This window comes from Echinops telfairi, unplaced genomic scaffold, assembly GCF_000313985.2.
Source record: "Echinops telfairi isolate 266 unplaced genomic scaffold, ASM31398v2 ScPeMD7_7469;HRSCAF=8507_0, whole genome shotgun sequence".
Classification (NCBI taxonomy): domain Eukaryota; kingdom Metazoa; phylum Chordata; class Mammalia; order Afrosoricida; family Tenrecidae; genus Echinops; species Echinops telfairi.
Window position 1 is genome coordinate 29,232,616 of NW_022111372.1, and position 7,353 is coordinate 29,239,968.

Genomic DNA, 7,353 nt, shown 5'->3' on the forward strand with positions numbered 1-7,353 from the left:
TCCGCTGCGGCGGCTGCAGCAGCGACGCCAGCGCTGACACGGGCTACTGCTCAGGTCCGAGGCTCGCTGACTGCGGGCCCCGGTAAGTGTACCTTTGGTGTGCGGCGGGCCGCCGGGTCCCGCTGCAGCCCGGTCTCCCGGGGTGGGGGGTACTTTGCCTTCCAAGTACCTGCATGGGGGTGTGGTGAGTGTGGGTGTGTCCGCGTTGGCTGTGATGCCCGCTGCGTGGCTACGTTAACTGGGGAGCCCTGAGGGTGTATGTCCCCTTTGGTACCTTCCTTCTGCAACCGGGTGCCCCAACGGGGTCTGGGCGTGCGCGGGGGTGTACCTTTTTGTGTGCACAGACCCTGCTGCCCGCGCGCGCCGCGTCTCCGCGTGTAAGGGACTCCACACGCGGACACGCGACCCCCTTTGTCTATGCGCAAGCCCTTTCCGGCCTTGGGGTGGGTGGCCCCCCTTTGGTCACTGCATCTTTCCTGGGCGCGCGCGCTCCCGCAGCCGCCTTCTGCCAGCGCGACCCCTGCCCGAAGCGAAGCGTCCCCAGCTCGGATGTGTTAGCGTCCTCCCCTGTCTGATCCCTACGTAGTCCGCACCTGTTCCCGTGAGACCCTTCCCAGAGGAAGGAGCCAGGGCCCACGTCCCCAGCAAAGATGAACCGGGAGGGCAGGCGCGGTCCTGGCCAACTGCTTCTGCGTTTTTGCGGAGTTAGGTGACAGCCTGTCCCGGGAGTAGAGTAGTGGGACCCCAACCGAGCTGGAGATCAAAGGTGAATTTGGGCTACTGCTGCCCGTGCGGAGGGGCGGGGACGGGTGGGTGGGGGTGGGGGTCCAGACCATCCCTAGTCGCTAAAGGCTCCTCAAATTCCAGACGCATCGCAAGATATATGCTCTCACCAACGGGGGCCGACCTTGTAGTCGACCCTGAGCGTTCTTAAAAACACTGAACTGTTTAGTCAGCGTTTAATTTGGCTTTCACAGAAATTACCTCATACCTCGCTTGGGCACAATTTCCTCATTTATGGTTCTGGTTAGGACATTTTTGATTGCAAGGAATTTGCATTTTATTTAAGGAAAAGAGGGTTCATCATAAGACTACACAGGGACAGACATCAGACCCCATTAGGAACCCAAATACTACGCTTGCTCAGGGGCTGCTTGCTCTGCGCTCAAGGGCTGCATTTTGGGTATCTTTTTCTCAGTGTTCATCTGCTCAATTCCTTATTCTTGCCTAATTTCCCTTTTTTTTCTAATTTACCTTTTAAATTTTCTGGCCTATTTCACATGCAAAACACGGAGGTGGACCGCACCAATCCATCATTCTGGTTTTACAGATGTTCACGTTTTACCAAATTACTTCATACCTTTTATTTTAAATGAAATGTTGCACGTAGTGGGGATGCCCTTCCTTTCCTAAAGGGAGCTACTGTGTGTAGGTTTATGTGTATCATTCCCTGGTGTATTGTTTAATTTGATCACAGTGAATCCATAAACACTATAGTAGTGGTCTGGGTTTAGAACTTTATATAGTTCTTTTTTTAAAAAAAAAAAGCCATTTTGCAACTTTTTTTTTGCTCAGCATCAATTTTTATTTTTATATATGAATAAATCAGATACTTGTGTTGTCTCTGACTCATTAATTTAAATTGCTGGTATATAATTCCATTGTATGAATATGCCATAATTTATTTACACATTTACTTATTATTGGACTTTGAAATTGGTCCCAGCTTTCTATTCTCCAAAGAACTCCCACAATAAACATCTTTGTACCTTTCTGCTTGTACACTTGAATATTTTCCCAGGAAGCACACCTAATAGGTTTCCTTGATAGTAAGCCATGTGGTTATCACAGATGCTCTCCAAGTGGCTGTACCAATTTCCATTCTTGCTAACACTTTATGCTACCAGACTTTTATATATTTGCCTTCTCTATAACTTGAGCTTATTGCTAAATTTGCTTGGACCCACATTGGCTTCTGCCTTAGTATTATGACAATCTGCTGGTTCACCACTCACAGCTAACTGGCTCAGTTTTTATCTCATTTGGTCCTCATAAGATTAATTCTAATAAACACTTATTATGTACCTCATGAATATCAGCCCATTTGGTTTTTATAAAGATGGTAATTTCTATGGTATGTTATATGGACCTTCCTACTGTCAGAGGTGACTTAAACATTTTTAATAGGAATGGGTCATTTTAATCTTGTTTTAATGTAATATTTGACACATATAAATGTAATTATATGTAAAGCAATAAAATCAGTCTACCACCCAGTCCAAAAATCAAAAGTACCAATATTGCATGTATTCACCTCCAGAGGTGACAACTGTCTTGGATTTTGTGTCATTACTTTTCAAAATGAATTTTATCAGCTCTGTATGTACCCTCAACAATGTGTTGTATGATTTCTATTTTTGAGTTGTGGGGAAAAAACCATTCTGGATATGGGTTTCTAGAACTTATTCAATGGTATGTTTCTAAGAGTCAAGAGTATTACTGGATATTGATGTCAGTCCTTAATTTTTAATTGCTGTATAATTTTCCATGGGTGACTCTAACACAGTTTATATGTTTGGTTGATAGACATTTTCATTGTTTTCAAGAATTGACTAATGAATATTCTTGTACATATTTTCTGGTCAGATAGGCAAGAATTTATCTAAGTTTTTATACTAAGGTACTTAAACCTCCAGCGGAGTTATGGATATTTTTAAAGGAATACTTGGACACAAATGGTATTAATTTCTAGATTTTTATTATTAGTTGTATAGTTATGATGACATATGTTTAGGAAAATGATGTATCAGTTTATTTTAAAATGTCACCAGGTACTGAAGAAATTCTAATTATTTAAACATGACACTTTTTAGATGCCATTTTAATGTGTGAAGGGGTTTGTAATTTTTAAAAGGTTTTTTTTTGGGGGGGGGAAGGTTTGTGAGCCAAAAAATTGGTGGGTGGTACAGATGTGATCAGCTGCTAACAGAAACCACTCTGATACTAACCCCCCACCCCCAATTCACTGTCATCAAGTTTATGCTGACCTGTTTCACTGCACCAACTCAACGACTGGGTTTTGGATTTTTGATATCAGCTTGATATCAACTAAATCCCATGTTGACACAGTTGAACTGTCCCAGGCAGTTTTCTGGGTGTAAACTTTATGGGAACAGAGTGTAAGGTTTTTCCTCCTTCAGAGCTGCTGGCTGGGTTCAAACCTCCAGCCTTTTTGTTATCATTATAATGACTATACATGTGTTGTTCCTAACTTTGAAAGGTAATGTTTCCTAGTTAAGAATGATATGTGCTGTGAGTTTCTGTATAAGCTTCATTAAGTTGAAAAAGTTTTTGCTTGCAATTCTGTCATGACTTTATGCACCTGTTGAAAATGTTTTTTCCCCCTTGTTCAAGCTGTTAAATTACCTACACACCAACCACTGCAGTGAGTCAATTCCGATTTTAACTCATTCTTGCATTGCTTACATAAACCCAAATTGGTCTCAACAGACTACCTAGCTTTATGTGCTACTAATTTGCGTTTATTAATATTTGAAGTTTTTTACCTGTTTATGAATGTAATTGTTATTTTTCTTTATTAACTGTTACATTTGACTAGGGATTAAGGTTACATAGGCCTTATGCGGTGAGTTAATGTAGTAATTGTTTTCTCTGGGCGATTTGGATTGGGTGGTTTGTTTTTTGAAATCTGGAATTTACATGTAAATCATTTGGGTCTAATGCTTTCTTTGTGAAGAATTGCACATTATGAATAGTTTAATAGTAGTCATTTAATACTTTTAGGATTGTTGAGGTTTTCAATTTCTTTTGGTTTCAGTAATTTTAGAAAATTGTCCATTTCAACAAAAATCTTAAATTCATTGGCATGAAGCTCATGATACTGCCTTAATCGTTTGTTTGTTTTTCAGTAGTTACATTCCTTTAAAAAATCTTGAAATTAATGTCTGGCTTCTTTCAGTATATATCTTGTCCAAAGTTTGTCTAGTCTATTAATCTTGTAAAGGATTAACTTTGGGTCTAATTATTCCACTGTTACATTTTTAATTCATTGATTTTGCAATTGGGTAAGATACATCTGGAACATTTGTCGAATGAATGATGTTTGCATGTGCAGTGTGCTGACACTGATCACATGCTTGACGTTGCGCACCCATCCTCACTGTCATTTTCTGAACTGTTCCCCCTCATCAGCAGTCTCAGTGCTTTGTTCATATGCCCACGTTGTTGAATATCTTGTCCAACATTTTTCATTTCTGACGATCATGAAAAATCTGCCCAGTTACCTTGTGCCTTAGTGATGTATGTTTGATAGTAATGCTGTGATGGTTAAGGTTATGTGTCAACTTGGCTGGGCCATGATTCTCAGTGGTTTGGCATATGTGATTTGGTAGTTATGTAAAGATTTAACTATTCTCCATTTTGTAAGCTGATGTCATCTCTCATTTTTGCCAAATTTCACATAACTAGCCATTTAGTAGAGGAGCCCTGGCGGTGTGGTTAACGACTTGGGCTGCGATCATATGGTCGGCAGTTTGAAAGCACCAGTAAGCTCCATGGAAGAAAGACTGCGCTTCTACTCCCTTAAACAGTCCCTTAAACAGTTAGTCTCAGAAATCCACTGGTGGGGGGGTCGCTGTGAGCCAGTATTGACTGATGGCAGTGAGTTTGAGTTTGGACCTTGTAATAAGCGAGATGTTGCTATAGTAACGCCCTGCCCCACTTCCACTTACCCCCACCCCTGGTAACTACTAGTAAGTTTTGATTTCTTTTTGCCTATTTTAAAATCATGAAATCATACAATACCTGTCCCATTGTGACTTAGGACCGTGTTTTTAAAGTTTATGTTGTGGATAAATAATTTCTTATTGTATGCATGGACATTTTGGTTGTTTCCACCTTTTTGGCTATTGCAAATAATGTTGCAATGAACATTGTTGTAAAGGTTCTGTTTCTGCTTTCTCATCATTTTTAGTTCCATAACAAGGATTGGGATTTAGGCCTTATGGTAGTTGTGTGTTCAACTTCTTGAGATACTGCCAAACTATTTTCCATAGCAGCTGTATCATTTTGTATTCCGTCAGCAATGGATGATGGTTTTAATGTCACCACATTCTTGCCAACACCTGTTTCCTGTTTCTTGATCGCAGCATTCTAGCAGGGAAAGTGTTATCTTGTAGTTTTGATTTGCAGCACCCTCGTGGCATAGTGGCTATGAGTTAGGCTGCTAACTGCAAAGTCAGTTCGAAACCACCAAGTACTCGGAAAAAAGTCAGGGTTTTCTTTCTTACTCCTGTAAAGAGTTACGGTCTCAGAAACTCATAGGGGCAGTTCTACGCTGTCCTTTCGGGCATCGACTCAATGGCAGTGAGGTTAGTGGAGAATGAATTGATACTCAAAGGCAGTGCTTAATGGCTAATGAAGGATCCCTGGTGACCAGACACAGTGGGCTAAGCATTGGGCTTAATTATTATGAGAGCGTAACTGTTTCAACCCCCCTGCTGCTCTGGGGGAAGAAGAGGAGGCCGTCTGCTTTTGTAGAGATTTATACTGCGGAAATCCCAGGGAGCAGTTCTTCTCTGTCTTGCAGTACCACAGTCAGAATCGACTCTGTGGCCGTAGGTTGGTTGCTGGAATGACTAATGGTGTTGAGCATCTTTCCTATGCTTGTTGGTCAAGCGTATAGCCTCTTTAGTGAAATGTCTGCTTGAATACATTTCCTAGTTTAAAATGTTGGGGTTGCCTGTCTCTTTGTTAAGTTACAGGAGATTTTTTTTTTTAGAGCATCAAATGTTTGGATATTAGACCATTATTGAATATTGGGTTCCTAAAAACTTCCTTCCAATCTGTAGACTGTCTCTTTATTTTGCATTTTGAAACAAAAGAATTTAACTCTTAAGAGATCCCATTTATCTTAATTGTTGATGTGATACTTTTGGCATCATAGCTGGTAATTCAGTTAAAAAATAGACCTTAGTCATACCCCCTGGTTCCCTGCTGATCATTGCTAAATTTGTACAACCATCATCCATAATCATTGCTAAATTTCCCTGTATCATAATCAGAAACACAACTGCATCCCATGGTAATCAACCACTAGTCTGATTTTGCCTTCATACATTTGTCTTCTAATCTTGTTATTGCATGGAAATGAGACGTTTATCTTTTTTTTCATATCTTCTTATGAGTGACTTATTTCACTAAGCATAGTGTTTTCATGATGTAGCAGTGTTAGTATATATTAAGACTTGATGAAAAAAAAGACTCGATGAAAATAACATTTATAATTTATCAAGGGCTCACGAGGGTGGGAGGGTGGGGCAAGGAGAAAAGAGGAGCTGATACCTAGGACTCAAGTAGAAAGAAAAATGCTTTGAAAATGATGATGGCAACATGTGCACAAACGTGATTGATACAATTGATGGATTATAATGACGGATTGTTGTAAGAGCTGTAAGAGCCCCCAAGTAAAATTAATCTTTAAAAGTTAAAAAAAGAAACATTTAAAAAAAAGGACTTCATTTATGGTTACGTAGTAGTCCATTTTATGTAAATACCACGTCTTGTTTATCCTTCTATCCCTTAATGTACACCAAGGTTGTTTCCAACCTTCTGATTATTGTGACTAGTGCTGACATTTATCTGTTAGCATTTCTTGGGTATATACCTAGGAATGGAGTGAGTAGTTCATATGATGTTTAAAATTTTCAGGAACTGAAAAACTTTTCCACAGTGGGTGTACCATTTTGTAATCCCACCTGCAATGAATTATTGTTGTTAGCTGCCTTCAAGAGGACTCCTAATACAGGTTCCTCTCTTGCCAATATTTGTTACTTTCCATAAAAAATATCTTAGCCATCCTAATGGGAGTTATCATTGAGGTTTTGATTTGCATCTCTGTAATGGCTAATGATGTTGACCACCTTTTTATGTGCTTGTTGGCCATTTGAAAATGCTCTTTGATAAAATGTCCAAGTTCTTTGTTACTGTTTTTAATTGGGTTTCTTACTTTTTTGTTAAGTTGTATATGTATTTTGGATAATAGCCCCTTGTTGGCTATATGGTTCCTGTGGAAATTTACCCACAATTTGTAGATTCTTTTCACTTTTTTTTTGACAAAGCATTTAATTTTTATTTGGTTCCATGTATCTCTTTTGCCCTTGGCTTCTCATACTTTTCTTTCTTTCTTTCTTTTTTTTACTGATTGTTAGGTTTTATTTTTTTTTATTTTATTTTTTATTTTTTAACATTTTATTAGGGGCTCATACAACTGTTATCCCAATCCATACACACATCAATTGTGTAAAGCACATTTGTACATCGTTTCTCAAAACA

At 39.6% G+C, this 7,353-nt stretch overlaps 1 protein-coding gene across 1 annotated transcript in view; it reads left to right on the plus strand.

Annotated features, from left to right (window-relative positions):
• TTC3 (tetratricopeptide repeat domain 3) overlaps positions 1–7,353 on the plus strand; it is a 129,478-nt gene continuing 122,125 nt past the window's right edge. The window contains exon 1 of the mRNA XM_045284461.1: positions 1–82. The gene's annotated coding sequence lies outside the window, so the exon portion shown is untranslated. The remainder of the gene's footprint in view (positions 83–7,353) is intronic.